The 25,128-nt window shown below is 40.1% G+C and overlaps 1 protein-coding gene across 1 annotated transcript in view; it reads right to left on the bottom strand.

Annotated features, from left to right (window-relative positions):
* LOC126184523 (serine proteinase stubble-like) overlaps positions 1-24,598 on the bottom strand; it is a 366,220-nt gene extending 341,622 nt beyond the window's left edge. Inside the window, exon 1 of the mRNA XM_049926923.1 lies at positions 24,558-24,598. The gene's annotated coding sequence lies outside the window, so the exon portion shown is untranslated. The remainder of the gene's footprint in view (positions 1-24,557) is intronic.
* Positions 24,599-25,128: the final 530 nt, after the last annotated feature.

Below are 25,128 nucleotides of genomic sequence, written 5' to 3'. Positions count from 1 at the left end.
CTTTGCTGCTGGGTCATGTATTTTAAATTTCAATTTTTTTTGATAAAGTTCTTGTTTTTAATATCTTCTGCCAGATTCCATAATTGTTCTAAATGTTTCAGCAGAACTTAACCCAAACATGTAACTCTTAGCAGGGATGTGGCTTTTCACCAAAAATGTCATATTCATATTTTCAGGTTCAGGACCTTTCTTACACATCAGTAGATCTTTCGAAGGTGTGTTATGAACAAAAACCAAACGACAATTAACGAAATTTGTATTTCTTTAAATTTTGTGGTGGTGTTCATAAATGAATAAAAGTATCGCCCCTTGGCTATGGAAAATGTGCTGGGTAATATTGCTCTAAAAGATATTTTCAGGTTCTGAACATTAATTACACTTCAGTGGCTATTTAAAATGCGTGTTATTATAAAAGTTAACAGTTAACGAAATTTGTATTTATTTATTTATTTATTTATTTATTTATTTATTTTGTGGTGGCCTCTACCTTGGTATTACATAGTATGAAAAATACATTGGTACTGCTAGGGATGAAGTTGAAAGAATACTTAATGGACAAATGTTTATAAATTAGTAACAATTTAACTAAAAATGGTACGCCAATGTTGAAGGTTTCAGCTTAAGCAGCTTCTCGAGACACATCTGGACATACACACGCCACACATAATTCATCCAGAAATGACGACTTTATGCGGATTCAGTATAAACCCGATTTAATTTGACATATAAGACAGCGTCAAATTGTACCAATGTGGGATGTGCAAGTAGACTTGGGGACACACCACTCGCAGCATTTATAACGTGTATTTCTTGTCATTTAATAGATTAATTCCATACATTTAACATGTTCACAAACAAAGCTGGCTGTAATTCAAATTGTATTGCAGATACAATGAAACAGATTGCACCAGTCGAAAGAGTGCTTAATTTTACACAGGGATAATGTGTCACTTTTATTGTAAATTATGATTTTAAGAACTGTTAACTACTTAATGCAAGTGAACAGTCATAGTGATTATATTTTCGTTAAATGTGCGTGAACCATTCAACGTAAAACCTCCTGTGACAGCTCATTTTTAACTTCGCTAATGAAAATGTTGTCAATGGGACGGTAACTCTAACCTCCCTTCTTTTTTTCAGCTCATTTTTGTCAGTTGAAAAGCATGCGTCTGAACATTTTTTAGTCTAGCTACAAACATACAGAATTCACAAAATTGTAGTGATGTATAGTTCGAGATTAATCATCGTGCAGTAAATCCTGCAGCCTTAGACTCTCACAAAATAACAAAGTGACGCTATCATCTACACCCAAGGATCTGCTGCCACTTGGTAACTCAGTGAAAGACCAGAGAAAGCCTGTACAAAGGATGAAGATTTTTCTCCTCCCCAGAATAAGGAGAAGGCCAGCTCAGCACCGCATCCAAGCAGGACTCAGTAGAATGGAGCAGCAAAACCAAGCTAGCTCCAGACTTCAGAACCAACCACTGAACCGATGTGATCCGCCACAATGTGCACTCACTAACAAATAAAATTGATGAATGTCAAATTCTGGTATAAAATGAACTCAAGGACCTTTCAATTTTGTTTCTAAATGAACGCTGGCTGCAGGACGAAACACTAGAATGGTATGGCTACCAGGCTTCATACTAAGCAGTCACTTCTGCAGTGACGCACAAAGTTATGGTGACATCTGAATCTGTATTAAAAGTGGTATAACATTTGTGCCCATCCGTTCCCAGAAGATAATCCTTAAGAGAGAGATCTGGAAGTAACAGGATTCTCATTATTAAATTTGAATGTAGCCTTAATTTGTTTGTACAGGACCCCCGACAGCGACAAGAATATTTTACTACAAAAATTTACAATCTATCCTTCATAAATTTAACATTTAGCGTGGAACCGACTATTGAAACAGCAACACACGTTAGAAGCACCTCAGTCACAACAATAGACTAATTATTTGTTTTGTGCATATGAAACATAACGCAAATGATTTCTCAGCGCGTTTTGTGGATTACATTACACAAATAAGAACAATAAAAATAGACTACCCCCTACATTATAATAAACCATAGAAAAATATTGCTAGAAATTTAAGTGTGCAGAACACAAATTCATTTGTTTACTACTGAAATGAAGAGACATGTGCGCAACTACACATCTATAGGAACACGAATGAAAAGTTTGATAAATTATTAAGCACCTTCTATTGCAGTTTTTAGCTGTGTTTCCCAATCATAAAAAAGAAAAAATCATAAAAATTAATAAAAAAAATTTGTTAGATCACCCCGGCATACAGATTTCTCTGAAGGGAAAAAGATTTCTCTATCAGACATCCAATCAATCCAAAGCAACTCCAGTACTTGATGCACATAAGCAAAGCACTGTAACATTAATCTTCTTGAAACTGTAGCAAAAATTCTGAGACATATCTGGAAACTGATTTATTCAAGGCATACTTCACACAAATAGGAATTATCCTGATAGAAAAACAGTAAAAAAAAAGCTACTGGAAACAGAGACGAGTAAAAATCTATTTAAATGAAGAATAATCTCTTTATATCCAGCAGATGAAAAGGAATACTATAAAGAAACTGAATTCAAAATTTTCTTCAAGAATACACAATGTTCATGACTACACATTTAAAAAAAAATGCAGAAGTATGATTGAACCCCTTACTTATGTGTCCAACTCCTCGTTGTGTTGTGGAGTATTTTCAGAGAAACTAAAAATGATGAAGGTAAGGCTCCTGTTTGAGAACGGAAATAAGACAAATAAAAAAAACTATAGACCACTACCCCTGCTATTTGGTTTTTATAAATATTAGCAAAAATATTTAACAGAAGACATTACTTTCATAGAGGGGAATAGTTTTTATTAAGTGCCCATCATGGATTCACAACACACGAGTCGACAGAAACAGTATTTTTTATTTTCTGAATGAGACCTTGACTGCTATATACCACAAGGAGAAATATTTCCATATCTCACGAAAGGTTTTGGTATGATACATCGCAACTAAACTGTTTTCAGAAGTGGAATATGTAAGAATTGTAGGGTTGGCACACGAATGGGTGAAACCACACCTGACAAGCAGAGCACATAGTAGAAATCAGACATCAGGAAGAGAACATTATGTATATATAGCATTCTAAAAGAAAAGAAATTGTGCACAGTGGGCCCCAAGTTTCTATTCTGGCCCAGTGTTATTTTTTATATTTATCGATGGTCTAGAGTTGCCTAGCATTTTCAGCAGCGTGTAAAATTTGCAGATGGAACAAATGTATTAATAAAACTCAAAACTGCTGCAGAACTACAATATGAAATACAAAATTGCACTTCGCACACTGCAGAATGGTTCAACACAGAGAACATGGTGGCAATGCAGTTGCATACCATACAAAACAAACATCTATTATCTTCCACTGTTAATCTCTTTAATAAACAATTAGAAACCGTGAGCTTCACAAAATATCTAGGAAGACGGATCCTGGAAAGACTGAAATGAAACACATACATCAACTGCATCAACAGGAAGCTAAGCACAGTATGTCATGGTAGAACAATACTCGCTAGATATACAACAAAGAAGACATAAACTGTTTATTATGCCAGGAAGAGTGACTGCTGCGATATGGGATAATTTTTTGAGGCAATTCAAAAATTAGCAAAAGTTGCTTCAAAGCTCAAAAGAGGATGATGATAAGGGCAAATGAACATACAGCACCCAGAAACTGTTGTAGATCCTTCTTTAAAACACTCCAGATACTTCTATGCCTGTGCATTCTTGAAGTGGTTACTAACATAAAGTATATTTCAGAGGCTAAAAACAGTGTGTACAAATGAAGCAGTCCATTTATACATGAGACCAAACAAAAATTGTATCTTCACAGTGAGTATGCAAACACAACTCTCAGGGTAAATGGAACACTGTAAATTGGGAAAAAGTTTTACAATATACTTTTGCCAACATATCATGACAACAGAACAAACACAAAAGTACAAAATGGCTCTACAAACACATTTTCAAAATAGATGCTAATGTACTATAAGTGAATATATGGTAGCAAATACATCCCCCTCTATTTTCGTGTGTCTAAATTTGCTTTTGGTATCTATTGCACTATGTATTTCAGACTGTATTATTATTGTTATTTATTATGATGTACTGCTTTATTGAATTGTATAACATACAGAAAATATTTATGGTATTGAATTATTTTTACTGTAATGCAACTCGCATTTAAAATTACGTATTTACGTAAAAAATAAGCCTTACCCTCTGTCAATGATTTGATGAAATAGGTGCTTAAACAAATAAATAAATACAGTCCATCTTGCAGCTACATACGTCCAGCCAGAGGCTGAAACGGGACCTTTAGTTTGGTACCATAAACGAAGTGGCATTCATGTCAGTTTGTGGGCGCGTTTAAGATTGAACATAGAGCTGAGGTGTATTATCTTTCAGCAATTGTAAATTTTTCGGCGTTGAGTCACCGTTCGGACACAAAATATTTCGTGGGTTTACGAACACTGCCAATTTTTCTCGAATGAAAACTTATCAAAAATTTGTAATTTGTAGTGAATTAGCCACACCTGGGGATTTACATTTATTTTCTAGTTTAACGAAATTTGATTCATTTTTGGCGTCAGTGTTCAAGACTTACAGATTTTACTGTGGTGAGTACGCAATACGGGGGCTCTCGAGTCAACTTACAGACTTCAGCTTCTTTTAAGTACACTGGGTGCTGAACTTCAATAACAGTGGCTAAGTGATAACTGTTTAGACTCGCTTTACGAACAACTAATTTGTGGTAATGTGTAAAAAATTTTCTTTAAATGAAATTCAGAGATATTAACACAAATAATAGTGATTTTTAGTAGTTTGCTCATCACAATCCTAACGCCTTAACGTTATACAGGTTATAACGTTATACAGCTATTTAATTCCATCTTATATGTAGCTTTGAACTAACAGTGACGAATGCAGCTAACCCCTCCTACCCCCATCTCCATCCCCCCCCCCCCCCGGCCCCCACATGAAGAGTAAACAGAACTGCTGTTGCTTTTAGAGTACAATCCTCGACATAACTTTAATTTACTATTTTAAATTTATATACGATTTTGACACAGCTGTATGGGTCATTGAGGTCACACGACGTTTACCAGACTCCCACCCCTCTGTATTAGCCTCTCCCCGTGCAGAGTTCCAGTAGGTGAAATGTGTCTCGTTGGTTGTGTTCCAATTTCAGAATGACAGTATCTCAAACTTGTTGGTTACGGGAATAGATGTAATAGCGTGCGTTCTCTCTGGACTTTTCTGTATATGTAGAATGTGCTTTCGAGGTTTGGCTGTAGCTTTTCCTTACACACTGTGTAACAGAGTTACAGCTTCCATTAAATTTCACAATAACAGCACGAAATGCTGAATGGAAAGTGGGGTCTGGCAAGGGATTCCGTATCACCAAAACTGTTCTCGACAGTGGCCAGATCAGTTGGTCATCCAGACTGTTCCTCCTGCAACTACTGAAAAGGTTGCTACTCCTCTTCAGGAACCATAATTATGTTAGCCTGGCCTTTGCGTAGGTAACCCTCCGTTGTGGTTCCTCCTACTGTATGGCTGTAATTGTCGTTGAAGCACACAAGCCACCCCACTGCGACTTGGTCCTTGGTTCGGGTAGGAGGCGAGTGGGACGTAGAGAGCTATTATTGTTGTTGTTGTTGTCCTTCGCCTGAAGCCTCTGCATACTAGTCTGTCCTGAGAAAGTCTCTCCATTCCTGCCTAAGTACTACAGCCTGTATCCATTTGAACCTACTTACTGTAATCTAGTCTTGCTATCTCTCCACAATTTTTATGCCACACTTCTTTCCGTTAGCATATTAATTATTCTTTGATGCCTTTGAATGTGACCCACCACCCTATACCTTCATCTCGTTTAGTTGTGTCTTAATTCTTTTTCTCCCGTTTCGATTCAGCCAGTCTCAGTTAGTTATCCGAAGTTACCAAAGCTAAATAATGTTAGAAAATTAGTGTTGCTCCGTGATCGCTGCAGAGACACCTGACGAAGTATCAGACTCGACCAAGAACCACGTACAGGTCACGCGCTGTGAAGTCCCATTCGCAACAATCATTGGTGGTGTGTATTACACTACCTTACACTTCGCTCTCTCAATTGGGCACGGACTGACACACATTCTAATTAACAGAGTAGGTTAGTCTCCAACTTGCGATACTTATATAACTCTTAGGAATAGAGAGTATCCCAAGGGGAATGGTCAGTATTCAAGGATATAACAAAAACGGTCATTCGTAGCAAAAAGTGTAGTAAACATGGGCTCTAAAATGCATACATTAAGAGGTATGTACCCTTGTTGAGTAGAGGAGATGTGTTTCACAGTAGCGAAGATGAACAAGTGCTTATAACTCTTAAGGTATGCAGTTTTGTGCCGTATTTACTGGACATTTTTTCTTTTTTTGGTCCGTACTGCCACGTCTCAGAATATGGAATGCAAAGAGCTTGCGGAACAAGAGATTTGTTTCCCAGTCTCGAAGATGAAAACGTGCTCCTAGCTCTGAAGGTATTCATTTCAGAGCCTATGTTTACGAGACGTTTTTGCTTCGGATAATCGTTCCTGTAAGGTTCCTGAATATTGACCATCCTCCTGGAATGACCTGAATAAGGCCTGTCCTGTGTAAGCGGTTACACTTTTCTTCATCCATTTTCGACGGCCAGTAATAACGGTCTCGCGTCGATGACTGACGAGTCTCTGTTTCCGTGATTTCGGTTGTCGCACGCTGAGCTGTCACAATGTAACCTTGCCAGCGTTGTTTAAATCAGTAGCTTTTGCAGTTACCTGCACAGGTAGTTGGCCGAATGATTGCCCTGTACGCTTTCGTACTTCGTCAGTTGTCCTCTATCAGACATGAGTATGCTAATTGCCGGGGTAAAGAAATCATACAATGCGGTAGTGAGTTGGAGCAGTTGTAAATGTATTAGACAGGCATTCGGGAGGAGCAGAGTTGAAATTCCCCCTCGGACATCCAGATTTAGCTTTCCACGGTTATCATAAATGGATTAAAGCGAATTCCGGAATAATTCCTTTGAAAAGCAGATAGCCAATTTCCTTGCTCCTCTTTCTCCTATGTGACATTTGTTTCGTCTTTAACGGCGTCATCGGAATGGCACACCATAATCTTCCATCCTTCTTCCTTTTACCTCTCTGTTTTTCAACATCACCGATTTAGCTGAAATACTGATATGTTCTGTGGCCTTCTGCAGTTGTTGCTTAGAGCTTTATACGTCTACTTGTAGTGCAGTGCACGACATCATATCAGAACATCAAATAGATGAAATGTTCGGGGACTACGATCGCTTCGATGTCGAAGTGCTTACAGAAGAAAATTCGTACAATAATTGGCAAGGATATCGGTCGGAGTCTTGTTCGTTAAGCCATTCAAAGAATTCACACGGGTGATTCAACAGATCAAAGAAATCTGAATCAGGATTCCCAGACGAGGATCTGAACTTCATTTCTCCTGAACACAAATCCAGAGTCTTAACCGTTGCGTCAGTTCACTTGGTGAATGTTTTGTTACTCTATGGATCTGATGACTACTATGTTCTTACTCTATTCACCATTTCGCATCTATGACTGAATTAAGTAAATATGACATTTAATTTTATTGTAAGAAGATTGAGAAAGAAGGAAAAAGGGAAGTTGCTGACTGAAATTGGTACTGTCATTTCTTCTATATGGAGCGACTGCTTGCAGTCCTTGCAACGCAGGTCGCTCTTATCACAAGCCAAAAATTTTTGGTACGTAATGTGCTAACTATAACAGCAAAAATTACAAATTTGTAGGGGACTGATGACCTCAGATGTTAAGTCCTATAATGCTTAGAGCCAACAAATTGGTATCTGAATAACTAGAAATTCGCCGTTTTTGAGATGTCCCATCATTTATAACTTTGACATTGTGCAAAACCAATTTATTTTTATTTTTATGGTATCACCTAAGGAGAGTTCCATCCTGATGCCAGAATGCACTGAGAACGACGCTCTAAATATTCCAGAGACTAAAGATAACAAACATAGTCTTACTGGACGACTTTCAGTGGTGACGCTTTATTGACGAGAAATACGCTCGTAACCAGGTTAACGTCAGAAATAAAATGAAGAGAGCAGCTTGCATTGGGATACAAATGGGAGGAAACTCGCAATGCTTGCGAGCATTCACCGGAAGTGAGTCGTCAACAATGCGGAGAGCGTGAACTAGAATCGCGCCGCCAGTGCGCGATGTTGCAACACTGAAATGCGTGGCGAACATGTTGCTAGATTTCCTATTCATATTGCTTAACACTTTCGAAATAAATTTGCCCTTCTGCAAAGTCAAAAATTTATCGAAGTATGCCGATGACTGCATTGGCAAGCATCAAAAATATCATCATTTAAGCAGCATTCAAAAGGTTTCTTTCGGAAATTTAAACTTTTATTTTACGTTTTACTATGCCATTAGTCGGCTTCATCTCAACTGCAAATTTTGCTTTCTAAACTAACAAATAGTCTTCAGTTGACAGTTAAAGCGTGAGCATCTGACAAATGGAACATAGCCAAAAGTTTCACAGAAAATTTATGTTTTTTACCAGCATGTATTTAAGATTAAAATCTTAATATCACCACGGCTCCTCACTTGATGTTACATCCTCGTGATCAGCTTCTTCACCCATTCTGTTTATATGATATGGCTATCCAACACAAATTAGAAATAGGAAATTCCAAGACCGACTCTACAGCAGAGGCGAGGTAGCCGTCCTCCTAGGACGATAAAATTTGGAGCCGACAAATTTGAGGCTGAAATTCATAAATTTACTGCCGTTTGGATTTTCTGTTCACTCACGTTGTTAGTTTTACTATATTGGTGAGCTCGACAGTGACATATGCAAGTGAAACACGTAGCTCTCCTTTCACAAAAAAAGGTGACTCTCATTCCTTCCCCTCCTTTCGTCCTACATCCATACCGCGACGCGTTGATGCTATGTTATTTTGGTGGTAAACGGGAACATTGCTGACCTGCTTTGGCAGTGAGTTAGGTTTTAAAACAACATGCCACAATATCACAATACAAAAAGCCATACGAAACTGTTGGCAGTTGAAACAAACACGCATCAAGGAAAAGCAGGAACAGTTCACGAAACGAGACAGTAAGGGCCGTCTTTTACGGAAAGAGCGGGAGGGAACCTTGCAGTCCAATCAGTGATCTTCTAGAACTTTGCTGACATATTAACTTATCAGTAAATTTCGTAATTCGTTACTGGTAGTTTTGTGTAATACATTACAGAGCAGTAGTCCAATTATATTCCAAGACATGTAGAGACTTCTAGGTCAATCCCTTAAATATCTACAAAACATAATAAACTTGTATAACCAGTTGTGCTACTATGAATATTATTTTCATTTGAACTACAGGCCTATTTCAGCTATACAGCCAACATCTGTTTATCTGTAATGGAATATATTATAAATTTTGATACATTTGTTGTATTATATGTAAGTTACTTCAGAATAATATGATATTACACATTTGAAGTCCTGGCTTCCATGCAGTATTGTTGTTTCTGTTGCTGTCTATCCGCTACTGATTATATTTTACGTTAATGTAGTAAAAATTGTCAGTTTTGTAGTATGTTCTGACATTTCTTTTAGTAGTGGTCATAAATAAGTCTTAGTCTACAGTTAACATTTAATGAGAGCAGTGTGTCAGATGATCAGCGATTTTGCATGGTTACATCAGCTAATTGACAATTACGTTACTGCTGTCACGAAATTTCAACTGGAAATTATGTTTACTTCTGACCATTATTAATGCAATCTCAGTACATAGCACACACCTAGTTACTACTAGAATAACAATGAAAGAATATAATCAGTAGAAAGCTAGACAGCAACAAAAATAACAAAATCACTGATCATCTGTCACAACTGCTGTCACTAAATGTCATCTAGAGACTGAGATTTATTTCTGATCACTACTAAAAGAAGAGTCAGAACACACTACAAAACTGATTAGTATTGCTACATTGACGTAAAATACGATCAATAGCAAATAAACAGCAACATAAAAAACGATATTGCACGGAAGTCAATACTTTAAAATGTATGTAAAATCATAATATTCATAAGTAATTCACATGTAATAAACCGATGTACCAAAATTTATAAGATGTTCTATTACAAATAACCTGACGATGGATGTGTAGCTGAAATAGGCCTATAGCTAAAATAAAAATAGTATTCATACCAGCGTAACTAGTTATACAAATTTATTATGTCCATGAAAGGCAAGAAAATGCTTAAAATGGCTCTAACCACTGTGGACTTAACATCTAAGGTCATCAGTCCCGTAGATTTATGCCTACTTAAATCTGACTAACCTAAGGACATCATACACATCCCTGCCCGAGGCAGAATTCGAACCTGCGACCGTAGCAGCAGCACTGTTCGGGACTGAAGCGGCTAGAACCGCTCGGTCACAGCGGCCGGCTCCATGAAAGGCATTTATTACGCAGCAAGGCCAGAAGATTACAAATTATCTGCATAACGTTTCCAGGTATTTTCGAGAATACCGCACAAATATTCAACTTTAAGTCAGCGCCAGCGTGCTGAAGCATTAAATAATGGCTCTAAGATGTAAAATGATGACTTTAGTGCTCATGCTAGACGACACTGTACATAGTATAGTAAAAAATCTTGACTTAATGCACTCTTTTTAATGTTCAATGTGATCTAGTCCTTGTAAAAATAGATTACACTAAATATATTTCTAAGAACTTTGAAAAAATAAAGCGGAATCTTGAACTAAATTTTATCAGACGTTCATTAATATCACTCATGCGAGTTCGTGTGACTTTACAATGAAAGCAGAAGTCTGAGATAGCTGGAAAACAAATTTTCCATATATTCAAATTTAATTATGGCTGGTCTTCTTTTCAGATTCAAAATCAACGACATGCCCCCTCATATAAGATGCAGACTCTAGAAGAACGATGGAATACATTTAGCGTACTCCCGGTGAAACTGAATTCTTACATTTGCGTCCAAATAGTTACTGATGAGAAAGACGAAGAAGTAAAATTACCTCAGTAATTTTGCGCTATAGCCTCCGTAGATTTTAGAAAATTTTCTTCTTTATGCAATACTGGTCAATACGAAATGAGTTATAGCAAGCAATTCACAGGTTGTTATAATCTGACTTCAGCTGTTTTCTCGGTGTAATAAGAAATACAGTGAAAGATGATCAACCAAATTAAAGATGTATTTTCCTACTCAAAATTTTTATGAATAAATTAGTTGTCTTATGTTGTCAGTAATGATCTCACATGTCCTCGCAGTCTGTACTGTAGCTAGAAGGTAATGAATCGCCGGCAATACGGCGCTCTTAGAACACGAATTGGACAATGACCTCAGGTACACTGGGGCCAGTATCGAGGTGCGGAATCCAACTATCTGTTTCAGCGAAATAAGGAATTTACTGAAATTGAAGACTCTGAAACATTAATAAATGGAAGGGATTTTTCGATCTAAAGATACTCGCCTACCAAACTATCCACCGGAGTCGGAAGTCGCTGAGAGAGATTACTTTAAACGAAACACACACGACGGCGGCATGAAATAAACGTACTTATAAAAGAAGGGCCATGGTCAGTTCTATGAGTTGACCTCAGGACTTAACATTCTTCTTTTCCTTGTGCCTTTGTCTCGCATCTACGCAGGGTCGGCATGTTATTAACAGATTTGGCATGGTTAATGTAAACGGTGGCCGGATATCTTCCTGTAGACACATCGTTAACCCCGTTGCTGCGTGTCGTGTGGTGCATGTGAAGGAGTGCGAAAGTTTTCTAAATGTTTGCGAACTGTCTGAGGCGGGACTTTGGTACTAGCATGGTATTCACCTAACTGGATGTAGGAAAGCGCCTAGAAACCACATCTAAGCTGACCGGCACACCGAGCCTCGTCGTTAATCCGCCGGGGGGATTCCCCTGTCCATGAAGCGGCGCCTTAACACCCATGGCGGGTGACCTCAGGTATTAATAGTCAACAAGATCTCACATCTCCTATCTGGTTGGCATGCATACGCTGATGAAATCTAAGGGTCTAACAAAATTACTCGCAGCTCCTCATGAAGACGTCTGGGTGTTGGGCGCTTGTAAATTTACACATTCCGTAATTATCCGTGGTAAAGATTTCACACTCGTGACTGATGAAAAGATTATAAGACATGATGATATAATATTTGTCAACGTTTTCGTTTTCTCGATAGAACCAGTCATTCAAAAATTTGTATTTATTCCCGACACCCACTGTACTTATGCAGTAAATGCTCGTAGCTATTTACCAACAGTTTGGATATGTTGGAAAACTTCTTCTGAACCTATGATGTCGCAGATATTCTGTTCTCGATAACATTCGTTGTACTAATTGCATAATGCAAGAACCCACATCGCAACTACCAAATTCTCGATTATTGTAGTGCAACTCCGTGGTCGGGCATAAAATCATCATTAGTGATCCACTTGTCTATAATATGTAGTGATGTACACAAACTATCCTGATGAATCAGTCTATCTATTAGTGAAAACCATATCAAAATCCCTCCAGTAGTTCTTGACGTTAGCCTTCACGTATAGACAGAAAAACGGGGTAGGTGACTTTAATTTGTTATATGTATGGAGGACAGCTGATCTAATACAGTCAGTTACAAACGAATCAGTGCACGCATCCAGGCTACAGGGAGTGAAACGACATGCTGATAAGTGGACTTATGCTGTTAAGTTCTTTGTAAATTTCACACGATTTTGCAGTCACTAAAATAACATCTCATATCCTTACAACCCATGCATTTTTCTTTCCTTTCCTACTCCCCTTCTGGGTGTTCAAAATTTTTTTGCTAGGCAGTGTCGAAATGTAAACTCACTTTCTTAAAAAGGTGTTACAAAGGCAATAAATTTCACACAGCAACATGTCACGACAAATTAACATAACTGCTCGACTGGCAGTCTAGCCGTAATGTCAAGACTGTGCAGGCTTACTCGTGATCAGATTGCAGCTTCTTGAGTGAGGTACAGGGTACACCCCCATTCTTACGTAAGTTATGTGAGCAACAACAGTTGCAGCTCATTTTACTTTTTAAACTTTTATTGAGAAGTGGTTTCGTTTGTCTTTATAACAGAAGAGATTTCAATCATCTATGTAATGAGAATAGATTCTAAATAACTGCTAGTTTTGTAAATATGGAAGAATGCTCTGTTTTTTAATAGACGCTTCGCTAGTTGTTAATATTAATCATTAGGAAAAGAATATACGAGTCGGACCAACTGTTTCTCAAGATTTTTATTTTTTTCCTTCAAACGTGTGTTTGTTATTGCAGAAGCGTGTATTGAGAACGAGATCGTGATTTGCTTGGATGAGTGTGAAAAACCGCGTAAACATCACACCCCAGTGAATTTCATCCAAGTCTCGCTCACTGTCGGGTTTTGCTAGCTAGCCCTGTATACGTTCCACCTTACTAGCAGGTCATTAGTTTATAATCCCCAAAGCTGGCTGAGAGAACCGCAGGATGTCAGTGTTACAACAGCTACAGTAGAACAGTGCCTAGTGATGCGTTTTTCTGTCCAAATCAACCTTTATGATATACAGAATCGAAACTTGCTGAAGGAGCTGGCAGCAGTCTCCCGACGCAAATAAATGTAACGTACTGCGCCTAACTAGTCGGTAAGACTTTATTGTTCATCCGCATTCTGAATTGCTGTGGCAGTCACTTATGACCATTAAGTCTTATACTGTTGTTGTTGTTGTGGTCTTCCGTCCTGAGACTGGTTTGATGCAGCTCTCCATGCTACTCTATCCTGTGCAAGCTTCTTCATCTCCCAGTACCTACTGCAACCTACATCCTTCTGAATCTGCTTAGTGTATTCATCTCTTGGTCTCCCTCTACGATTTTTACCCTCCACGCTGCCCTCCAATGCTAAATTTGTGATCCCTCGATGCCTCAGAACATGTCCTACCAACCGATCCCTTCTTCTAGTCAAGTTGTGCCACAAACTTCTCTTCTCCCCAATCCTATTCAGTACCTCCTCATTAGTTACGTGATCTACCCACTGTATCTTCAGCATTCTTCTGTAGCACCACATTTCGAAAGCTTCTATTCTCTTCTTGTCCAAACTAGTTATCGTCCATGTTTCACTTCCATACATGGCTACACTCCATACAAATACTTTCAGAAACGACTTCCTGACACCTAAATCTATATTCGATGTTAACAAATTTCTCTTCTTGAGAAACGCTTTCCTTGCCATTGCGAGTCTACATTTTATATCCTCTCTACTTCGACCATCATCGGTTATTTTACTCCCTAAATAGCAAAACTCCTTTACTACTTTAAGTGTCTCATTTCCTAATCTAATTCCCTCAGCATCACCCGACTTAATTTGACTACATTCCATTATCCTCGTTTTGCTTTTGTTGATGTTCATCTTATATCCTCCTTTCAAGACACTGTCCATCCGTTCAACTGCTCTTCCAAGTCCTTTGCTGTCTCTGACAGAATTACAATGTCATCGGCGAACCTCAAAGTTTTTACTTCTTCTCCATGAATTTTAATACCTACTCCGAATTTCTCTTTTGTTTCCTTCACTGCTTGCTCAATATACAGATTGAATAACATCGGGGACAGGCTACAACCCTGTCTCACTCCTTTCCCAACCACTGCTTCCCTTTCATGCCCCTCTACTCTTATAACTGCCATCTGGTTTCTGTACAAATTGTAAATAGCCTTTCGCTCCCTGTATTTTACCCCTGCCATCTTCAGAATTTGAAAGAGAGTATTCCAGTCAACATTGTCAAAAGCTTTCTCTAAGTCTACAAATGCTAGAAACGTAGGTTTGCCTTTTCTTAATCTTTCTTCCAAGATAAGTCGTAAGGTCAGTATTGCCTCACGTGTTCCAACATTTCTACGGAATCCAAACTGATCTTCCCCGAGGTCGGCTGCTACCAGTTTTTCCATTCGTCTGTAAAGAATTCGCGTTAGTATTTCGCAGCTGTGACTTATTAAACTGATAGTTCGGTAACTTTCACATCTGTCAACACCTGCTTTCTTTGGGATTGGAATTATTATATTCTTCTTAAAGTCTGAGGGTATTTCGCCTGTCTCATACATCGTGCTCACCAGATGGTAGAGTTTTGTCATGACTGGCTCTCCTGAGGCCATCAGTAGTTCTAATGGAATGTTGTCTACTCCCGGGGCCTTGTTTTGACTCAGTTCTTTCAGTGCTCTGTCAAACTCTTCACGCAGTATCTTATCTCCCATTTCATCTTCATCTACATCCTCTTCCATTTCCATAATATTGTCCTCAAGTACATCGCCCTTGTATAGACCCTCTATATACTCCTTCCACCTTTCTGCTTTCCCTTCTTTGCTTAAAACTGGGTTGCCATCTGAGCTCTTGATATTCATACAAGTGGTTCTCTTCTCTCCAAAGGTCTCTTTAATTTTCCTGTGGGCAGTATCTATCTTACCCCTAGTGAGACTATATACTATATACTATACGTGATAAATCACTGGAAACAATAACAACCGTAAAATATTCATGCGTAACCGATGGAGGGCCTTAAAGTGGAACGACTACAAAACGCTAAGGGAACGCAATGTCGGGCTGAGATTTGTTGGAAGAAACATAGAGAAATGCAGTTCATCCCCAAAAGAAATGGCGTACAAAACATTCGTTCCAGTAATCCTTCAGTCTTCGTCGTTAATCTGGTAGCCTTACCAAGTATAATTAATATGAGGGATAGAGATGATCCAAAGAAGAGCAGCGCGTTTCCTCAGGGGTTCCTTTAGTAAGCCCGAGAGCATCACGAAGATGCTCATCAAATTTCACCTGAAGAGGCTACATGCGAGGCGTCGTGTATCGAGTATTACTGTTAAACTTCCGAGATCGTATGACCAAGAAGAGTCAAGCAACATATTACTTGCTTACATGCACATCTCGTGAAATGATCACAATCCGAAACACAGAGAATTACGAGAACGTGCTGAAAAGTAATGCCTCCGACATTTTTAGGCGAATACTCGTAGAAGGTTGTATACATGGAAGAACCCTGGAGATACTAAAAGGTATCAGATAGATTATATAATGGTAAGACAGAGATTTAGGAACCGGGTTTTAAATTGTAAGACATTTCCAGGGGCAGTTGCGGACTCTGACCACAATCTATTGGTTATGACCTGTAGATTAAAACTGAAGAAACTGCAAAAAGGTGGGAATTTAAGGAGATGGGACCTGGATAAATTGAAAGAACCAGAGGTTGTACAGAGTTTCAGGGAGAGCAAAAGAGAACAATTGACAGGAATGGGGGAAAGAAATACAGTAGAAGAAGAATGGGTAGCTTTGAGGGATGAAGTAGTGAAGGCAGCAGAGGATCAAATAGGTAAAAAGACGAGGGCTAGTAGAAATCCTTGGGTAACAGAAGAAATATTGAATTTAATTCATGAAAGGAGAAAGTATAAAAATGCAGTAAATGACGCAGGCAAAAAGGAATACAAACATCTCAAAAATGAGATCGACAGGGAGTGCAAAATCGCTAAGCAGGGATGGCTAGAGGACAAATGTAAGGATGTAGAGGCTTATCTCACTAGGGGTAAGATAGCTACTGCCTACAGGAAAATTAAAGAGACCTTTGGAGATAAGAGAACCACTTGTATGAACATCAAGAGCTCAGATGGAAACCCAGTTCTAAGCAAAGAAGGGAAAGCAGAAAGGTGGAAGGAGTATATAGAGGGTCTATACAAGGACGATGTACTTGAGGACAATATTATGGAAATGGAAAAGGATGTAGATGAAGATGAAATGGGAGATACGATACTGCGTGAAGAGTTTGACAGAGCACTGAAAGACCTGAGTCGAAACAAGGCCCCCGGCGTAGACAACATTCCATTGGAACTACTGACGGCCTTGGGAGAGCCAGTCCTGACAAAACTCTACCATCTGGTGAGCAAGATGTATGAAACAGGTGAAATACCCTCAGACTTCAAGAAGAATACAATAATTCCAATCCCAAAGAAAGCAGGTGTTGACAGATGTGAAAATTACCGAACAATCAGTTTAATAAGCCACAGCTGCAAAATACTAACACGAATTCTTTACAGACGAATGGAAAAACTAGTAGAAGCCGACCTCGGGGAAGATCAGTTTGGATTCCGTAGAAATACTGGAACACGTGAGGCAATACTGACCTTACGACTTATCTTAGAAGAAAGATTAAGGAAAGGCAAACCTACGTTTCTAGCATTTGTAGACTTAGAGAAAGCTTTTGACAATGTTGACTGGAATGCTCTCTTTCAAATTCTAAAGGTGGCAGGGGTAAAATACAGGGAGCTAAAGGCTATTTACAATTTGTACAGAAACCAGATGGCAGTTATAAGAGTCTAGGGACATGAAAGGGAAGCAGTGGTTGGGAAGGGAGTAAGACAGGGTTGTAGCCTCTCCCCGATGTTATTCAATCTGTATATTGAGCAAGCAGTAAAGGAAACAAAAGAAAAATTCGGAGTAGGTATTAAAATCCATGGAGAAGAAATAAAAACTTTGAGGTTCGCTGATGACATTGTAATTCTGTCAGAGACAGCAAAGGACTTGGAAGAGCAGTTGAACGGAATGGATGGTGACTTGAAGGGAGGATATAAGATGAACATCAACAAAAGCAAAACGAGGATAGTGGAATGTAGTCGAATTAACTCTGGTGATGTTGAGGGTATTAGATTAGGAAATGAGACACTTAAAGTAGTAAAGGAGTTTTGCTATTTGGGGAGCAAAATAACTGATTATTGGTCGAAGTAGAGAGGACATAAAATGCAGACTGGCAATGGCAAGGAAAGCGTTTCTGAAGAAGAGAAATTTGTTAACATCGAGTATAGATTTAAGTGTCAGGAAGTCATTTCTGAAAGTATTTGTATGGAGTGTAGCCATGTATGGAAGTTAAACATGGACGGTTAATAGTTTGGACAAGAAAAGAATAGAAGCTTTCGAAATGTGGTGCTACAGAAGAATGCTGAAGATTAGATGGGTAGATCACATAACTAATGAGGAAGTATTGAATAGGATTGGGGAGAAGAGAAGTTTGTGGCACAACTTGACCAGAAGAAGGGATCGGTTGGTAGGACATGTTCTGAGGCATCGAGGGATCACCAATTTAGTATTGGAGGGCAGCGTGGAGGGTAAAAATCGTAGGGGGAGACCAAGAGATGAATACACTAAGCAGATTCAGAAGGATGTAGGTTGCAGTAGGTACTGGGAGATAAGGAAGCTTGCACAGGATAGAGTAGCATGGAGAGCTGCATCAAACTAGTCTCGGGACTGAAGACCACAACAACAACAACTCGAAAAAACCTTTAAATAAAACGAACTTTGTTAACACTCTGAACCTCTATTATTCATGTCTACATATTTATTTCTCAACATAACCACCGTAGTGACGAACACATTTCTCCCGATGACATACCAGTTTGCTGATATCGTCACTGTAGAATATTTGACTTTTTTGATGGAGTCACAACCTCACCTCTGCTTGCACCGATTCATCACTATCAGAGTGAAGTCCTCGAAGGAGTTCTTTAAGTTTTGGAAATAGATGAAAATCGTATGGAGCCAAGTGGAGGATGGTCAATAACAGTGAACCCAAGGCGCCGAGTTGTTCCAGACGTCGCAGTGCTCGTGTGTGGTCCGGCACTGTGCTGAAGGAGAAGATGCTTCCTGTGTGGACGAACTTATCGAATCCATGGTTTCAGTTTTCTGAGGCTTTCACGTACCGACATAGCTACGTTACCCACCGCCACGTTACACGCTACAATTCGAAGCCCTGGAGCGTCAGACGGTTGACACTTGCGTCAGCGTAGCGGGAAAGTCGACCGATCAATATGCGTGACATTTACTACCTCAACCGATGTTGAGAACACAATAAAAAATCCGAAAGCATTACTTTTCAGCACTTCCTCATAGAATCCATACGGTGGCTTACGGTTAGGCGTTCTTCCCACGCATCATTCTCAATGGGACGGGAAAGGAGGAAACGATAGTGATACCAGAAGTACCCTCCACCACACACCGTAAAGACGCTTGCCAAGTGTATACGTAGGTATAGATGTGGACGACCGTTTGATTGTTCTATAACTCTCCTAACCTGCTGTTGAAAACATGCAGCACTATTTGCATTTCAGCAAATTCTACTGTTTTTCTCAAACCTTTACTGTCACGGCAACTTTTCCTCTTTCAGGAAATTTGCAGCAGAAGAATCAATCAATACTAACATTACTTTCAAGGGTGAAATTCGGCATCACCGAAAACAATGTTGCGGTGGTTTTACATTCATTCGTGTAGCTACGTCATCCCGACCTGTGTAAGTATTGCGTAGAAGACACATTCATAAAAGAATAGCATCAGTATTTCACTGTAAAGCAGTGATTACACAACTGACGACAAGTGGCTAAATTACCTAAGTTACCCAACACAATCGGTGTAAACCATGACACTAACAAGCCACACACGTAATACTGCAACCGCATGTGCAGTGTAAGTCTGTGAAACATCTGCTACGACGGCATGCTCCAAAGTAATACCTTCGAATTTTTTATGTGAAAACCCTTGAAACTTTTTAAATAAGACTAACTTTATTAACGTTCTACACCTTCATTCTTCGTATCAACATATTTGCAGCTCTCTGTGGCTTGAGAACTCCGATTTGTAGTTTGTAACATGGCGGTGTGTAACGTAAGTATATCAGTGCGTAAAAAACAGCGTGCTGCAATCGAATTTCGGATTCGAAAAATGTGTCAGCACATGGAGCACCTCTCCTTCAGTATGACAATGCCAGACCACACAGGAGCGCTGTGACATCTGCAACAATCGGATGCCTCCATACAGTTCCGACTTAGCCCCATCCGATTTTCATATTTTTCTACAACTTAAAAAACACCTTCCAGTGCTTCACTTTGACAGACATGAAGCGGTACAAGCAGAGATGAAGCAGTGGCTCCATCAAAAAAATCAAAATTTCTACAATGACGGTATCAACAAATTCGACTCCCGTTGGGAGACATGTATTCGTCGCCAGAGTGGCTATGTCGAGAAATAAATATGTAGACACGAAGAAAAAAGATGTAGAATATTAATAACGTTTGTTTTATTTAATAAGCTTCACGAGTTTTCACGTAAAAAATTCTACGGCTTTATGTTTCAGCACGCCATCGTAATAATCATGCTAACTAAATAATCAGTGTTATATAGACTGCACCAGAATTAATAGCGAAACTGGGCATGAATGAAAGTATGTGCTAATACGAGGGCTATTCGGAAAGTAAGGAACGATAGGTCGCGAAATGGAAACCACAGTGAAAATCAAAACTGTTTCATTTGCAACAGTTAGCTACAACTTCCAGCTACTTGTCTCCATAGTCGCCGATCCAACTGAGACATTTGTAGTAGCGTTGTAGCAACTTTCCAATACCCTCGTTATAGAAGTGCTTTCCACCAATTCTCTACGCTGGCCTACAGCTCGTTGTCTGTGCCAAAATGTTGTCTTCATAGCCAGCGGTTCATGTGTGCAGAGATGAAACTCAGATGGAGACAATTACGGGCTGTATTGTGGGTAATCAAACATTTCCAATTGAAAGCGATGCAGGAGCATTTTCACTGCCCCTCCAGAATGCGGCTGAGATTTGTCTTGAAGAAAACGCACAACAGTTATGTAATGTTGGCTGCATAGCTTCAGGCGAAATTTCTCACCAGGCCCTCACACTTGGCGGGAGACACTACTGTTCTAGGTATCGTTATGTGCTCCCTGTGTGCTCAGAACTAAAAAGAACGACGTAATGCGATCGACGGGCATAATAGAGACACTGCCCAACACACCTGTGCAAAACTTCATCGGATTTTCACTGTGGTTTACATTTCGCGACTGATCGTTCCTTACTTCCCGAATAACCCTCGTAGAAACAAAAACGTTTCTCTAAACATGGATCCATAAACGATCCGTCTGTGAAATAATGGCGGGTTTGTGGTTGTGATCTGCAACTGACTTCAATAAGAAATATTGTCCTACAAGGAGACAGCACGACCGTGGGGTCGGAGATTTGTCCGAAATTGTGTGTGGTGAAAGAGGACCCCTAACACCTCACATGGTTAAAGTATTAGGACGCACTACCCGGAGAATCCCGAGAAAAATCGATCCAAAGTTTCTTAGGTGCCGTATGAGAATAAAATGTTAGTCCGTTGCCGAGACGCCGTTTGGCCTACATGGTTAACGCTCGCACCCTTACGCCAGAGGTCTCGGGTTCGATTACTCGTCCAGCACTTTTTTTTTATTCTGTTGCTTGCAAAATTACAGCGTATTGTTACAGGAAAATCGTGAAATTAATTCCCAGGAAGATTGTATAAAAATTCATTCTATAATTCACCATCAATTATAGTCACAAATATTCCGAGACATGATTCAATATTCCTGGTTTGCCTCAAAATTATCAGAAACTCAAAATATTTTCGTAAATGTTAATGGAGCATGTTTTTGTACAGATTTATTGCAAACGCCCTGCGATTGTAAAAAATCCGCTTTTATATGTTGCACAAGATGTCACAAAAATTATTGCTTTGTTTGTTTTTACAATAATTACCACTGCGGTTCTTGTTTTATAATTATTATATGTATAAAATTGAATGTTTCCCAATCCACTTTGTTATTCTGATTAAAAACCCAATGTATCTCCTCATATGCTTTACAATGGAAAATGGAAAACCCACCACCATGAATTGTGTTGTTGAACAAAAAGAAAATAACTTTTATTCAATAATGTAACTTACTTGTTAAAGATAATGTAGGTTTGGGAAACTTTCTGAATTATTGGTGGAGTACCAAAAGAAAATAAAACAGAATTTAAAAAAAAGTGCCAGAGGAGTCCGAACCCTAAACATCTAGGACAGACGGCGGCTCGGCAATGCACTAACATTTTACACTCATACGGCACCTAAGAAACTTTGGATCCATTTTTCCCGGAATTTTCCGGGTAGTGCGTCCTGATATTTTAACCACGTGAGGTGTTGGTGGTCCTCTTTCACCACACAAAATTTCGGACAAATCCCCAACCCCACGGTCGTGCCATCTCCTTGTTAGTACTAATGTAAACTTTTCGACTAAGCCCCAGCTAATTGTGCTCAAATTTCACCCATGGTCTAACTCAACGAAAAGTAAAATAATGCTTCCACACTTTATATGTTTTGATTTACATACGCCGATACCTGTTTAAGGAAAAGATCCACATGTCGTCCTCTAATATGGATGCAGTGCTACACATGCCTCTGCAGTGAGTAGCGAATTCTTTGAAACATTGCTGGATCATCTCATAAATCTCGACAAGACTTTACATTTTACTGCTCTAGTTCTTCAACCATATCAATGGAAGCACTGTACACTCCACTTTAAATACGACTCCAGACTAAAATCCGGAGGACTAAGGTCACGTGATCTTTGAGGACAAGGTACAAGCCCTGCTTCTATATATCCCTTCTTGGACCATATTGTTGCGTTAGATGTCATCTTCCATCGACAGTAAAATGTCCCGGAGCCTCATCATGCATGTACCACATTCCCCAACCATGATCCATGGGTGAAACTTAAGACCAGTTAAATTTCATTTCAAATTCATTAGCACAATATTTCATAGTGAAGAGAGTAACAGCTCGTATCATCACATTCAGAATTATCTGGCAAACGCCTCGTTTACTGACACGTTTTTGCTTCTGTTATCATACACTTATGTCTGCCTCTGTAGCTCAGTGCCGGCCGTTGTGGCCAAGCGGTTCTAGGCGCTTCAGTCCGGAACCGCGGGACTGCTACGGTCGCAGGTTCGAATCCTGCCTCGGGCATGGATGTGTGTGATGTCCTTAGGTTAGTTTGGTTTAATTAGTTCTAAGTTCTAGGGGACTGATGACCTCAGATGTTAAGTCCCGTAGTGCTCAGAGCCATTTGAGCCACTTTTTGTAGCTCAGTGATCAGCGTGTCTGACTGCTATGCGGACGACCCGGACTGGAATCCCTGCACTTCCTTGGTGAGAGGACTGGTACGGGGTGGACTCAGTCTCCTGGAGCTACTTGACTGAGAAGTAGCGGCTCCACGGTCAAGAACGCCAAACGCCAACAACGGCCGGGAGTGCGGTGTGGTGATCCCTCGCCCCCTCCCCTCCTCCCATACCGCATCCAATGACGCCGTTGGCAGAGGATGACACGGCTATCGTTTGATATCTATTGGCGCATCAGGGTCAGATTGTGGAGCTTTGCTTGCTTTGGTTCTTTTTTTATCATACACTTTCACGCATGTCAGTTTTCGGTATTAATTATGATGCACCCTACATCAAAGACACGAATAATAAATATTTTCCTATATGTGACATTATAGTTATTAATTTAGCTGGTTGCATGATCGTGGGCTATGAAACTCTTCCGCTCGTGACGTTTCGTCCAGAGCTGCGCTGGACATCTTGAGAGGGACTCTTCATTCCGCTTAGGCTTCCTTGGAACAAGCAGTCCCACTGAGACGTCCAGCGCAGCTCTGGACGGAACGTCGCGAAGGGAGAAGTTTCTTGGTCCACGACCATACAACCCGGCAGTCTCACCAGCGACTAAGACATCCGCTCGAGAAAGCCCTTATTGTATGATCAGCGTATTTTGACACTGTCCGCCCAGCATGGCAGAATGCTATGTGAGGGGTCCGCGTTCGGTTCTCGGCTGGATCGGAAATTTTCTCCCCTCACAGACTCGGTTCAGTGTCGTCTTCATCCTCATCCACACGCGAGTCGCCGCAGTGGCGTCAGCTAAAATGACTTGTACCAGGTGACCGGTCTGCCCGACGGGAGGCGCTAGCCACACAGCATTTCATTTCATTGTTAAACTGTTTTATTTATTTAAGCCGATCAGGTAGTCATTCAGGCCCTCTCTTACGTCGCACCAGGGGTTTAAATAAGAAGTATTTTTCATACCGTATTTAATTAAGAAATTTCAATAATTCTAATATGATAAAGTAGGAATCATTCATTATAACTGTTAGTTTTAAGAGCGAGATTTTGTGAGTAAAAACCTCGTATAGAAGATCAGCTCTAAAACACATAACGTAAATAAACGATCGTTAAAAATCATGATTTGGCTCGTGAAATATGCATTGAAAATCACCTGTACGAATACTGCGGTATGACGTACTTTAAGCCACACCGGTGTACAAAGTTAAATGAATTACTGCGGATGCTACCCTATTCGAAAATTGAATGGAGATGGACACTGATTCAGAAAATGCGTTGACTCAGTGTTCGGTAATCAGGAACAAAATCTGCATCGATATTAATAAGAAACGGCTGCTGGGTTAATGACACAGAAAGCGTTCCTTTCTGTGAGAATTGAAATACTACGCACTGTACTGAGGGTTGCCAGGTCGTGCGAGACGTAAACAGTGTGTTAGCTGGCGCTTACCTGTGTGTGTCTGGGGCGAGCCAAGAGAGCGCGGAGGCGGCGGCAGCTGTGGCAGGAGCGCAGGAGCCCGGGAACACGTGGTGGGACGCGGCGCCCACTGCTGCCGCCCGCGCCAGCCGGCTGGGACGCTGCGGTCAGGGAAAGTTGGAGGGGGCACCGTTACCGGAACAGTTACCGCCCTGCTGCGTGACCTGCTCACCCGCCGCTGCCCATCACCCACAGCCCCCGGGCCATCCCCACAAAAGGCTCCCCTTGGCCCGCACGCATCGGAACATCACACGAAGGAATAGGTACAGACAACCAAAGCTACTTTCAGCGCGCTCTCTCTCTCTCTGTTTCAAGGAGCGAGAGAAGTACCGTGTCAGGGGATTCGAAAGCGGTAGCTCCTAACACGCTAGTTATCATCAGTAGCTGTATCCAGCAGTTCCAGCTCTGATCTGATGCTACGCACCATCCAGATTACCGAATGGTCATTGGGAAAGTCTCACTGGGCGAAATATTAGTCATACCCGTAAAAGAGCAAATTGGTCCCTCTGAAGTGCTGCAGATGGTGTAAAACTAGTACCAGGTA

This window comes from Schistocerca cancellata, chromosome 4, assembly GCF_023864275.1.
Source record: "Schistocerca cancellata isolate TAMUIC-IGC-003103 chromosome 4, iqSchCanc2.1, whole genome shotgun sequence".
Lineage (NCBI taxonomy): Eukaryota > Metazoa > Arthropoda > Insecta > Orthoptera > Acrididae > Schistocerca > Schistocerca cancellata.
The sequence above is the reverse complement of the archived record's forward strand: the minus strand, read 5'-3'. Positions and strand labels throughout refer to the sequence as shown.